This window comes from Chenopodium album, chromosome 4, assembly GCF_948465745.1.
Source record: "Chenopodium album chromosome 4, dcCheAlbu1.1, whole genome shotgun sequence".
NCBI lineage: Eukaryota > Viridiplantae > Streptophyta > Magnoliopsida > Caryophyllales > Amaranthaceae > Chenopodium > Chenopodium album.
In genome coordinates, this window is record NC_137837.1 from 62,543,937 (window position 1) to 62,558,285 (window position 14,349).

Here is a 14,349-nt window from a genome sequence, read left to right on the forward strand (position 1 = left end):
AGTTGCTCCGTGAGAGTTTCCAAATGAGCTTGATACGTAGCGAGACTTTCACTTCTCACTTTCCATCTCTTAGAGATTTGGTTAATGATTAATGAAGAGTCACCGTAGATTCTGAGTTTCTTAATTCCCAAGGCGACAGCTGTTTCTAACCCCAAAATGCATGCTTCATATTCTGCGGCATTGTTGGTGACATCAAAGTCGAGCTTCATGGAAATTGGGATGTGTTCTTCATTGGGTGATACGAGTAAGACTCCTACACCACATCCTTTTTGGTTTGAAGCTCCATCGAAATAGAGCGTCCAACTATCGTCCTCGGTCATGAGTAAATCTTCGTCAGGGAAATCGTACTCATCTTCTTCTTTTTCAGCTTCTTCTAGCGGAAAGTCTGCTAAGAAGTCAGAAACTGCAGAACCTTTGATGGCTTTTTGCGACACAAATCTCAAGTCAAATTGAGCTAGATTGACTATCCACCTTGATAATATGTCGTTGAGTGTTGCTTTCTCGAACAAGTATTTGAGAGGATCCATCTTAGACACGACGTGCACTGTATGAGTGAGCATGTAATGTCTTAGTTTCTGTGCGGCCCATACAAGTGCTAGACACAACTTCTCGAGTGGCGTGTATCGCGTCTCATATCCTTGGAGTTTCTTGCTCAAGTAATAGATTGCATTCTCCTTGCTTTCGATCTCTTGTGCTAGCATTGCCCCCATCGTTTCTCTTGTGACCGTAAGGTAGAGTCGAAGAGGAAAGTCAGGTATTGCTGGCGCTAGCACGGGTGGGTTTGCCAAATACTCTTTGATTTTGTCGAAACCTTTTGGCAATCATCATCCCATGTGACTGGGACATTCTTCTTAAGCTTCTGGAATATAGGTTCACATATTGTTGTGAGCTTTGATATGAACCTACTTATATACTGCAACCTTCCAATGAAGCCTCGAATCTCCTTCTCAGTTTTGGGTGGTGGCATGACCATGATCGCTTTTACTTTTGAAGGATCTATTTCAATCCCTCGGGAACTGATCACATATCCAAGTAATTTGCCTGACGTGACTTCGAATGCACATTTTGCTGGATTTAATCTCATGTTGTACTTACGGAGTCTTTCAAAAAACTTGCGAAGTGCGACGATATGGCCTGGGCGATCCTTAGACTTGACAATCATATCATCGACATAGACCTCCACCTCTTTGTGCATCATGTCATGTAACAATGTTGTAGCTGCTCTTTGGTAGGTGGCACCCGCGTTTTTCAACATGAATGGCATTACCGTATAGCAATATGTACCCCACCGTGTGATGAATGTGGTTTTCTCCATGTCTTCTTCGGCCATCAATACCTGATTATATCCGGCGTAACCATCCATGAATGACAGGAGTGCATGGTTTGTTGTATTATCGACCAGAATGTCAATGTGAGGTAGAGGGAACCCATCTTTTGGGCTTGCTTTATTGAGATCCCTGTAATCAACACACATTCTGACCCTTCCATCTTTCTTTGGAACTGGAACCACATTTGCTATCCATTCCGGATACTTGGATACTCTGATGAAACCTGTGGCCAATTGCTTCCTGATTTCTTCTTTGGTTTTGAGAGCCACATCTGGTTTCATTCGGCACAGCTTTTGTTTGACAGGCTTTATACCTGGAATGAGTGGTATCGTATGCTGAGCTATATCCCTGTCAATTCCTGGCATATCTTGGTATGACCAAGCAAATACATCAACAAATTCACTAAGCAAGTTAATTAGCTCTTTGCGTTCATCTTGACTTAGTGTTAATCCAATGTTAACTGTTTATGTATCTTCAATAACTGCTGTTTTATTTTCGTGTTCTTCCATTGCTTTTATTATTTCTTTGTCATTTTTATCATTAGCAAAGCAATATTGATCAGGGCTAGGGGAATGGCACGCATCGTAAGCAAAGGTATTCATTTCATTGAATTTATTGGCTAATACATCAAGAGAGGCAAGGTCGGCTGCGACCTCACCAGAATTATTAGGACTAGAAAGAGAGGAATCAAGAGACTCAGGGTTGAATTCTATATCAGAAAGAGGGTCGGCCTCAGACTCTAAGGACTCGTCTACAGACTTAGACTCAGACTCGGACTCGGACCCAGACGATTCAGACTCATCAAACATAGGACCCTCGCCAGCGGTTATTTCCAACTTCTCTCCACTTGGCGTAGTAATCCTCAATGTCTTGCGCCATCCCCTTGAAATGTTTTCAGCTTGGACGATTAACTCGGAGGGGTCGAAATCCTTGTTCGCTATGACGGCTTGAACGAGCTCAGAGTTATCATTGCAGACCGGCTTGGGTTCATTCTTCTCCATTCCAAAAAGAAGGTTGATTCCCAGATCATCAGAGTTCAGGCTAGCTGACTTCTCGACTGTGGAGAGCTCTTCATCGATGAAGTCACAATCAAGGAACACCTCGAATCTCGGTTCACGGATCCCATTATGGACAAATGGTTCAGGGAATTCATAGCATGGGAAGTCTTCCCCTTCTTTGATGTACTGGCCGTTGAGAGTGAACGGATATGGATCCATGGCCATTTCCGTCTTCGTGATTCGAGCGTTGTTGCGAGCCTTCATTTTCAATGCAGCTTGTTTTAGATCTTCTTTTGTCAGCTCGAATCGTAAGCCGAAAGTGTCCTTCTTGAGCGCATCAGGATGGCCCCAAGATTTAGCCATTTTCTTCTTGAGCCCAAGGGTCATTCCAGGAAAGTGACCTTGCTTCTTCAAAATGGCGTTTATACTGGTGTTTGAATAAGGATCGAAGTCGAGATGACACTTTTCCTCTTCTTCGATCGCAAGAACATCATCTAATGAAAACCCCCACAGATCTTCATCTTCTTCGTCGTGTTCAACATGGACGATAGGGGTATCAATAACTTGAATGCGCATAGGAGAAGCATCGATAGTAATCGGAACCCCTCCAACTATGGCTTTCACTTTCTGGTGAAGCGATGACGGAATCGCCTTTAGCTCATGAAGCCAAGGGCGTCCTAATAACAGATTGAAAGAGGCCTTAATGTCCACCACCTGAAATTTGGTGCGACGTTCAATAGCCCCAGTAGTTATATTCAGTACGATAGTACCCACGGCTTGACGGCGAGTATTATCGTAAGCTCGAATCCCTTGAGTGGAGGGAGTCAACTCTTCATTCTTTATACCCAACTTCCTTGCAGTACAGAGTGGGCACACATTGATTGCAGAGCCATTATCAACCAGGCTCATAGGAACATTCATCTTCCTACACACTACAATGAGGTGTAAGGCCTTATTATGTTGGTCCCCTTTCGGGGGTAGATCCTTATCAGAAAAGGAAATCAGATTGCTAGTACTCGGCAGCTCAGTAGTGAGAAAGTTGACCAATCCTTGAGGAGTCATGTCATCATCAACTCCTATCTTCACCAGAGCATTCATTACAGCCTTTCGATGCTCGTGGGAAGTGGCCAAAAGCTTCCATACATTCATCTCCACCTTGGTCTTTTGTAGTTGCTTGACCACATCGCTATTCACAGGGTCGATGGGATCAACTATCGGATGTGATTGTGGTGGAGGTGGAGGTGGGTTAGGCTGTTGTAACCGTCCACTTCTGGTGAGAACCTTAACCTCGAGGTCCCCCCAAACATCTTCACTGGTGCCGAGAGATGAACAGGCTATGTCTTTGAGATAGACGTCCTCATCATCACTATCCCAGATCCCATTCACTTCTTCAGTGCTTGAGATAAATACAACTTCCGGCAGAGGTTCATTCACAGGTTGAATGAGTATTGACGGATCAAAGGAGACTTCATCTCCCATGATAGCCAAAGCATCAGAAAGAGGACCTGTTTGAATGTTAGGCTTCTTGCCCCCTGGAGGGACAGGAAGTTGGTTAGCATTAATCAGGTCTTGGATTGCATCTTTCAGCCTCCAACATTTCTCAGTGTTATGACCCTTACCTTGATGATACTTGCAATAAGCATTGGGGTCATAGCTAGCGGTCCTATTCTTGTTGTTATTTTTCCAAGTGTTGTTGTTATTGTTGCTACCAACAGACTTCATCAGTTCATCTTCGATATTGATTCCAATATCGTATACAGCTTCAAAGGTACTTAGAGGCAGAAATTTCAGGTGTTGCTTGTATTTATGAGTCAGATTGGCAATGAACAAGCGAACCATTTCTTTCTCCTTGGGCAGATCCACCAAGAGCGCAGTTGTTTCTCTCCACCTGGTTAGGTAAGTGGTGAAGCCTTCATTCTCTTTCTGTTTGAGAATGGAGAGTTCACGTTCAGAAGTCTTGGCTTGGATGTTACACTTGTACCGATTCATAAAGCTTTCAGTAACATCCTCCCAGGTCGCGACATGCTTGGATTCCAGAGAATAGAACCACTGTTGACAGGCATGCTCTAAGGAAAGAGGAAACACCGTAGGGAAGAGTGTCACATCTACTCCCTTAAGAGCCATAGTTGCAGAAAAAGCCTTCAAATGGAAGAGCGGATTGTCAGTAGGCTTGAATCTGGGAATATCAGCAGTGGAAAACTTTTCAGGAAGCTTCTCTCTTATGGACGAGGAGGTGATAGGCTGTTCCACATAAGTGAACTCTTCGGAAATCTTGCTCATTTGTTCCTTGATCTTATCCATCGCAGCAGTAGTGACACTGTTTTGCTTGTCTTGCTCTACAGTGCTGACTCTAGTAGTGAGTGTCTGCATCATGTCAGACAATCTTTCGATTGTCCTGTTGAGGTTCTCAATGTCTTCCATGGTAGCCATTGGTTGAAAGTAGACTGGAGACGGATCTTGTGGAGATGACTGAGGTGGTTTCCTTGTACGCCTCTTTGGTATAAGAGGTTGTTGAGGTATGGACTCGAACCGTAACAATCTACCCTTGCTTCTTGCCCAAGCGCTGTGACACCGAAATAAACACACCTTTAATGACCAAACTTAACCTTAACCTATCCGGATTAAAAAAGAAAAAAAATTGAAGCTCTACTTATTATTATTTTTTTTTAAAAAAAAAAAAAGAAAAACATGGGAGGATACCATCCGACTTACTCCGAAAAAAAAAACGACACAAAAACGAGACTTCCCTAGAATACGGTCAAAAGTGGTGCACGACTAAAAACGTGTGTGGACATAACATGTGAGTGATTAGGTGAGGTTATAGACGCGTGTTTTGACCGTATAGCTAGACACGACTCAATACCGGACACAAAAATCGAGAAAAAAGACTGACAGGACACTTTCCTGGGCACCGTGTCACGGTGCAGACTGTCGTGACACGGTGCGGTCTACCGTCAGACGGTACACTTTCCCGTGTCACGGCACTGTTCACCGTGACACGGCAGAACATGTCGTGACACGGTGCGCAGTTCCAGGTCAGTTTTGTGATTTTTTCAGATTTTAATCGATTTTAATTCCGTACTAATTACTATGTGAGAATAAAAACCCTCAGCCATGGGTTAAACAAAAAGAGCAAACGCGTGAGGATTAGCACCAAACAAACACATAGCATTTAGGCACGATGATGTAAAAAAAAAGTTCGCAACCAAAAGTCAAGATCTATGTTCAACTATTGGTCAAGCTTTGGGTGTCAAAAGGGTACCATGGTTAAGAGTTTGGACGCGTTAGCAAGGCAGCCTCCCTTGAGGGTGTATGCCAACGGGCGGCTCCGCGAGTTCGTGATGAAATCGAACTCGACTCCATGGTTTGGGTGGATTTAATGACTCGGATGAACCCTTATTGCCATGAGCGTTTTTGGGTCGATAGAGCTTAAATCCCCCGGGGCTAAGACGCATGTAGAACACATACGTTTTTTCAGAAAAATCGAAGGAAGTCGACTGTGAGAAAAGAAAATAAGCCACCGGACTGATTTTAGGACTGCCGTGACACGACAGATATTCCCGTGTCACGGTACAGTGTACCTTCAGACGGTACACTGTACCGTGACACGGCAGACTCTGCCGTGACACGGCAGTCAGAAAATCTGACTGGTGCCTTGTTTGCTTTTGCGCGCAACCAATTAAGTTATCCAATTTTTCCTACGGGACAGACCTGAATGCGACGTTAAAACGTTTATGCAGATGCAAAAAAATGCCAAATTAATCACAGGAATATTTTTTCAAGAATCTTTCAAGTCTCATCCACTCATCTTAATTAAATATCGATCACTCAAATCGATAAATAATTAAGAATCCTCCCCAGTGGAGTCGCCAAATTGTAGGCGTCGCTCGAAGTGCGCCTATGTTAAAAAGCATGTTGTGAATATGCTTGGCACTCATAGGAAGTGGGAATTGACATTACGATTAGGGACAACGATTAGGGACAAATAAAGTAGGGAGCCGCCAACAAGTTTTTGTGGAACTTGTAAACCGTTCACGGATCATAAAAGGCAACCACGAATAAGGGACAACGAAGGCAACAACGATTGACCCGTGAAGGTTACACCCCATTCATAATCCATGAGATTACTAACTCCATATGGTTCGGAACCACGAAAGGAGGATCGGGGATGATGGTACGAAGTGAGTCATGGAGTCACATTCTCCCGTATTGGCCTCTACTCGATTCTTATAGTGAAAAGTGATTCCTGCGATCTCAATGGCATTAAAACAATAATTCAATTCGCTCCAAACTATTCGTTAACTAAATTGGTTTAATATTAATGCACACATAATTCTAAAATATTGGTGATCACTTCAATTAATAATAAGATTAAAAGGATCCTAAACCGGTTGTCCAAATTATCTTATTAGGCGTGATTTTCAATTACATATTCCCTTTAAACATGCAATATGGTGATCAAAATAAATAATAGAATCAATATTAATATAAAAACCAATTTAATCACAATTCCAACAACATAAAAATTGTTAGAAAAATAATAATAATAAAAAGAGCATGATCCTTACTTTTTATCTGTTTGTTTGCAACTACAAAATAATAAACGAGTTAGTAACTTCAAGGAAATAAATAACCAATAATTAAATTAAATTAAATAAAAATAAGGTTGATTTTGGGGCCAAACCCTCAAACGATTCTACCTTTCACGCCTTGGCTTAAGGACATAACCTCGAGTAAAATATGGACTCCTTTGAGTGCTTGAAGAAGGAATTTTGAAGTGAAAAGGGTAGGCTAGTGTTTAGGTTAATAGCATAGAAGAGAGAAAATAAGAATAATAAAATTCTGGTTGCCCCGTACATCAGAAATGAGGGGGTATTTATAGGGAAAATGTGCTGAGGGAGCACACGGAACCCTAAAATAATAAAAACCCTAAAAAAGTATCCCGTGACACGGTCAGACTGTACCGTCAGACGGTACATTTTCCCGTGACACAGTACAGTTTTGGAGTGACGCGGGAAATTTTCAGAAAACGGAATGAAAAACGCGTTAAGGGTTTACGCGGAAAGGACACGGAACGTCCCGTGTCACGGCAGACCTCCCGTGTCACGGGAAGTCCCACCGTCAGACGGGAATGGTTCCCGTGACACGGTCAGACTGTACCGTGAAACGGTCACTTCCAGTTCATTTTTCTGTCTAAATTCATTTTTAACCCTAATTTCTTTCGGCTTTTTAAGTGCCGATTGATAATTTTGGGCTTTTTTCTGACTTTTATTATTCGGGCTAAAATAAGAAAATAATAAAATAAAAATAAATAAAATGTTTGGGCCAAAAATAAATAATAAAATAATAAAATAAAAAGGTTTGGGCTTAAAATTAATTAATAAGCTTGGGCTAAAATTAAAACTATGCTTTTACCAAACATCAAGACTAATCCATGGACCTTTCAAAAATATGAATTTAGTAAAATACGATTTTTTAAGCACTCTCGGGATTAAATACTAAACCCGACCAATAGTGGCGGTGAAAGTTTATTTATCATCGGGTTTGGTTTTTGGGGAGACATTTTTAGGTGTCTACAGTACCTCTTTCTAATAACAAAATACACGCGTTAGTAACTTTAAGGAAAATATAAAACAAAACAATTAAATTAAATAATTGAAAGAGAGATTTGGGACCAAACCCTCAGAAATTAAACCTTTCACGTCTAGGACGAAGACAACTTCTAATATGGTTAGGTGTACCTAAGTCTTGCGAATGCGGAATTTTTATATTTGAGAGAAGGCTAGTTTAGAAAAGAGAGAGAGAGAGAGAGTAATCAAGTGAATCTTGATGAGAGTTGGTGAAAATTGGTTAATGAAAACGGAGCTTTTAGCACGTTATTTATAGAGAAAATCAGCCAAAAAGATAAAACATCAAAAACAGAGTTCTGACGCAAAAGGCCAAATTAGCGCCAAACGTAGCGTCAGGCGCTACAGCTGGCGTTTGGCGCTGATTAAGAATTTGGAGCGTTTTCTAAAAATCAGATAGAAATTACCGTACAGGAGGATAAAATCATATTTTCCTCAAAAACGTTATTTTATTCTGATTAAAACTCTAAAAAGCCAACAAAAGTCCATTTATCAATGCTAATTGAATTAGGAATGAAAAGAACCTTCTAGAAGAATCTAGAAAACTAAAACCATTACTAATTGCATTAGGAATGATAAACCCATATTAGGCCCTCCTCTAGATCATTGGGCCGCTGGCTCAAACCAGGCCCAGTTTAGTAATTTGGCCATAACTTCCTCAATATTCATCGGAATTGGGCTTATTATATGTCGTTGGAAAGCTCTTTTCAATCCCCATCCAACTACACTTGGACCCACATCATGGACCAATCAAACTGGATTGGCTGTTTTCTTAAAATAGGTTTTCAAAAACAGAGAGAAGAGAAAATAAATTAAAACTATCCGCAACACTAAACTTTCCACACTTTCACTTCATTCGATTTTGATTCGATGTGAAAGATACTCATCACTGGATTTGAATTTGGGGAGACACAAATGGGTATCTACAATAACCCTCTGGGAATTCATGCTCCATCTACCTGACTGAACACTCTGTACAACTAAGGGTACATCCGAGAATGTTGAATTCACCAAACCATGGAAGCGGGTTTTTAACTCGCGGTGTCCCATCCACTCGCGCCAACCCTTCACGGTTAGGCTTCCGCGCGGTGCATCCAGACAATTAACCATGGACCCTCTTTGACTAACTCATATCCCAAACTTTAGAGAACATGAGCCATGATTAGGTTGCAAACTCATCGCATCATATTGTGCCTACTTGACTAATTGTGCATTATTTGTTGTGCATACTCTATGTGTTTTTTCCTAACCGTTTGTTTGACTTGTGTTAAGACTAAATAAACTGATTAGTGACTAAAAGAAATTTTCCTAATTAATTAATTAATTAGAGCTAATAAATATGTCTAAAATTGAGTCATAGTCCCTTTGTATATATGCACCATGACCATGTCTTAGGTTCATGCATGAGTCGGTTTTTTCCGTCATTTGAGTTGGGGGTACATTCTATTCCAAAATTCTTCTATATTTCCCCATCTACATAATTCTCCATATCACAATTTTCATTCTTCCTACCTTCTTCCATCCATGGATGTTGAATCGAGTTTGAGTCATGTGATTGACAAACAAAAAAATGAGGGTAATGATGAAACAAATGCACAAGGCAAGCTTCTTACCAAGATTTCATGCTTTCTTCTTCTTTTTTTCAAACCCTTTCCCCAATAAGTCTAGCATAGGCACCCTTCATCCTCTTTGAATTTGTTTCTTAGATTTTGATTTTTACCCTTCACTTTTTAAATAAAATGAGCATTTATTTCCTTACATATGATCATTACATTGCAAAAAAAAAAAAAAAAAAAAAAAAAAAAAAAAAAAAAAAAAAAAAAAATCCATGTCAAACTAAGCACAAGGTATACCAATGATATGAGGCACCCCTTGTAGCCACATCATATCACCTTTCATCCTTCAAATATGCAATCCTTTTTTCATAAACCACTTTGAGCCTCGTCTAACGATAGACCTTTCATTTTTCAACCCATATCTACCTAACCTTGGGATAGGATGGTGTGTAACTTGTGCAATTTCAAAGCTTGAGTGATTTCAAAAAAATTAAAAAAAAAAGAGCAATTAAAAATAAATAAAAGTGTACAAAAGGGCAAGTGTTCCAATGTCTTTGATATGAAAATATCTTTGATATGAACACGTCTCAGATTGCGTCTCTTATCGAGTGCTCGGTACCGTGCCTGAGAAACATGAATGCCAAGTGAGTGATAGACCGCATGATCGGGATTTCCCACACTTATAAAAATAAAATAGATGCTAAAGCAAAAGAGAAAACAGAGCTAAAAAAAGAGTTAAAAACCTCAAGCATAAAAGTATAAAGATTCAAAAGCAAAGTTGCACACCTTGGGGGTTTATCTAGGGTCTTGAGCCTTTTATCCCCTTCTTCTTCAACCTTTATCCTAACCACATTACAACCCTTAAAAAGACCTTTTTGAGGTATACACAAACTTGTGCGAGGTTCGGCTAGAGCTACGTTCTGCCTGATTCCTAACGGATACGTAGGCAACCTCACATCGAGGTGCGGCCGTAATAAACATGCATTCATATTCACATTCACACACCATGATCATATCAAGGGATCTCCAATGCTCATCCCTATTCATTTAGAGCTAGACTTGGTGGCTTAATCCTTACATCATTAGCTTACCTAGCCTAAGAGTCACCATCATTTGACTCTTCTAAAAATAATATCTTTCCACACACTTAGCTCTTGCAGCCTAACCTTAGTGTCACTTTCACACACTGCACAGATACATGACTAAATACACTTCCCTTAAGAACCCTTTGTCATGAAATCTTAACACAACGCTGAAACATGCCTTGTCATATCAACATCAATCATCATTGCATCACAAAGTATGAAGTACTTAGCCTCAGCGCCTAAGTTACCTAAATACTTTCATTATCGAGTCAACTAGGATAGTATAAGATGTTACAATCCTTGTATTGTGAGAAACAACATTTGATTAGGCTCATTCAACATGCACCTTCAAAAAATTCGATTCTTTTTTTGCGTCTTTCTTTTTCGGGAGAAAGTCGGTACCCTCCACAAAAATGACGGAAAATTTTTGCTTTTTTGCATTTTTGAGTCGCACGATTACACTATAATGCACACACGAGTCATGTACACGTTGATCCATGTCATGATATCACCTTGATTTGAGTCTAACACATGTGTCAAACACTTTGAGTCGAGTCAACCTTGAGTCAGTCAATCATAGTGAGTCAAGTTTATACCTGGAGTTATGACAAGTCATTGAGTCAACACTAAGTCTTAGATCAACCCTAAAGAAAGATAAGCAAAGTCCTACAGACAAATATATAAATGCAAGTGCATCCCAGCAAGCGAGGACATTCCCGGATTTTTTTCAAAAAAACCGCGAACATGCCACATGAGATTCTTCCAAGATGAGAGGAGCTTGAGAAAAATTACATAGATCAGTAAATTAGAGATGAAGAGCTTTAATTTACAAAAGATTTGAGCGGATTTGGTTGAAAGGAAACGACCGAGTTCAAAGTTCGAAGCAAAATCAAGCAACATCGGCAGTAAGAGCAGAATAGAGAAGACTCGACTCCCGCGCCAGACAATGACATCCAGCGTCTGGCAGCAGATTTCAGCGCCTGGCGCTAGATCCCACCGTCTGGCGATAGAGCCAATTCTTGGCGCCAGAGATATTTCGCCAGCGACAGAGCTCGAAGCCTCTCAGGACGGTTTTTTTGACCTCGTACAACAATTTTGGGTTCCTTGGTACGCCAGTTCGCCCCTATAAGCAATTTGACATGATTAAGTAGTTGGCTTGATTACAATCGCAATAAGTGATCGACTTGATGAAAGATCGTCTCACTTAGCTTAAAGCGCCTAAACATTGGCTCATCGCAAGACACCGACATACTGGTTCATAAATAGCAGAGGCACCGACATAATGGTTCACAAGCAGCAAAAGCGCCGACGTACTGGCATAGCGGAAGCAAAGTTCAAGCGAGCTTTAAGGATCGACAAGCGTTGGTCTTCAGTAGTTTTCTTCGGAATATTATCGCAACAACTAAGGATCACTTCAAGAGAGGTTATTTTAGACAGCATTCACTAAGATTGTGGAGGTTGTCACCAAGATTTGAGAAGATAGCACGAGATGGGCGGTCTTCGACGGCATTCGCTAAGATTGTGGAGGTTGTCACCAAGATTTGAGAAGATAGCATGAGATGGGCGGTCTTCGACGGCATTCGCTAAGATTGTGGAGGTTGTCACCAAGATTTAGAAGATAGCACGAGATGGGCGGTCTTTGACGGCATTCGCTAAGATTGTGGAAGGTTGTCACCAAGATTTGAGAAGGGCGGTTCGTGATGAGGCGGTCTTTGGCGACTTTTGCTATGATTGGGAAGGTTGTCACTATGATTCAAGAAAAAGAAGCTCTTTGTTCAGAGACGCGTGAACATATCCAAAAAGTTCTATTATTCAGAGACGAGTGAACATCAAAACAGCAAGATGGTGTTCCATAGATTGTGGAAGGTTGTCACAACGGCAAATGCAACAGCAACAAATCGGTTACCTTTCAGAGACGTGTGCTAGACGGTGCAAGATACGCATTTCTTAACTCTCTTATCTGTTTTAACTAACGCTAGTTTGTAGGTATCGGCGTTACAAGAATGATTTAGGATCGCAGAACGTTCTGAATCATTCTCCGTCCCTATCGATACTTTGACTTTTGTTTTCGAAACTTGCGTTTCTCCAAACTCAGTCAAAGTGGGGGCTTCTGTAGAAACCCAAATATGTCTCCCCAAAACCAAACCCAGTGATGAGTACCTTTCATGTCGAATCATAATCGAATGAAGTGAAAGTGTGGAAAGTCTAGTGTTGTGGATAGTTTTTAATTCTTTTCTTTCTCTTTGTTTTTGAAAAACTATTTTAAGAAAACAGCCAATCCAGTTTGGTTTGGTCCATGGCAAGGGTCCAATAATAGTGTAGTTGGATGGGGCTTGAAAAGAGCTTTCCAACGATATATTATATGCCCAATTCCGATGAATAATGAGAAAGTTATGGCCAAATTACTAAACTGGGCCCAGTTTGATGTTTAAATGCGACCCAATGATCTAGAGGAGGGCCTAATATGGATTTATCATTCCTAATGCAATTAGAATTGATTTTAGTCTTTTAGATTCTTCTAGAAGGTTCTTTTCATTCCTAATTTAATTAGCATTGATAAATTGACTTTGGTTGACTTTTTAGAGATTTTATCAGAATAAAAGAAGTGTTTTTAAGGAAATTACGATTTTGCCCTTTAGTACGGCTAAATTTTATCAAAATTAAGAAAACGTGTGAAACAGATTATTAGCGCCTGACGACAAGCATTAGCGCTGGCGCTAAGGCTTGGCGCCTGGCGATAACCTCTAGCGCCAGGCGCTAACCTTTAGCGCCTGGCGCTAATGTCCAGCGCCTGGCGCTAAAGTTGTTTTATTCTCGTCGAAACTCTGATTTGTTTTTCTATTCGTCCGGCTGATTTCCTCTATAAATAGCCTCCTAAAATCTCCGTTTTCGATCATCAATTATCATAAACTCTCTAGTTTTCTAATTCTCTTCTCTCTCTATGCTAAAGCTTATTCTCTCTCTCTCTCTCTCTATCTATCTATCTCTCTCTCTCTCTTTTCTAAACCAACCCTTTTGCATATAAAATTCTGCATTCACAAGATCTAGACACACCTAGCCAAGTTCGAAGTTGTCTTCGCCCTAAACGTGAAAGGTTTTAATTTCTAAGGGTTTGGTCCCAAATCTCTCCTTCAATTATTTAATTTAATTGTTTGTTTTATTATTTTTCTTTGAAGTTACTAACGTGTGTATTTTGTTATTAGAAAGAGATATGAGGCATCCAAGTAAGTGCATTAATTGTTTGCATTGTTTTTATGATATAGAAATCATGTTTAGGTTGTTATTATGATTCCTAGTATCATGTTAGGGTGCTGATGTTTTGAATGACAACAAAGATTCCTAGTATTATGTTTAGGGAAAAGGTTATAATATCAAATATGCTTATTATGATTCCTGCGATGCTTCCTATTTCTTTCCTAATATTCATGTTAGTATCATGTTAGGGCTAAAGCTTTGATTTTTATTGTTTAGTGACATGCTAGGGTTTGTTATTGATCTTGTTAGTATCATGCCTAGGATCTTACTATTATTATGCTTTAACATGATTATGATAATTGTGATTGTTATTATCGTGATTTTGATTATTATTTTTTATTATGATTCATATAATGTTGCTTAATATTTATTTATTACTTGATCACACCTTTTATGCATGTTTAAAGGGAATTTGTACTTGTAATCACGCTTATATAAGATAATTAATTATCTTGTTTAGGGTTAATATGATTATAATTCAAGTGATCACCAATAATAGT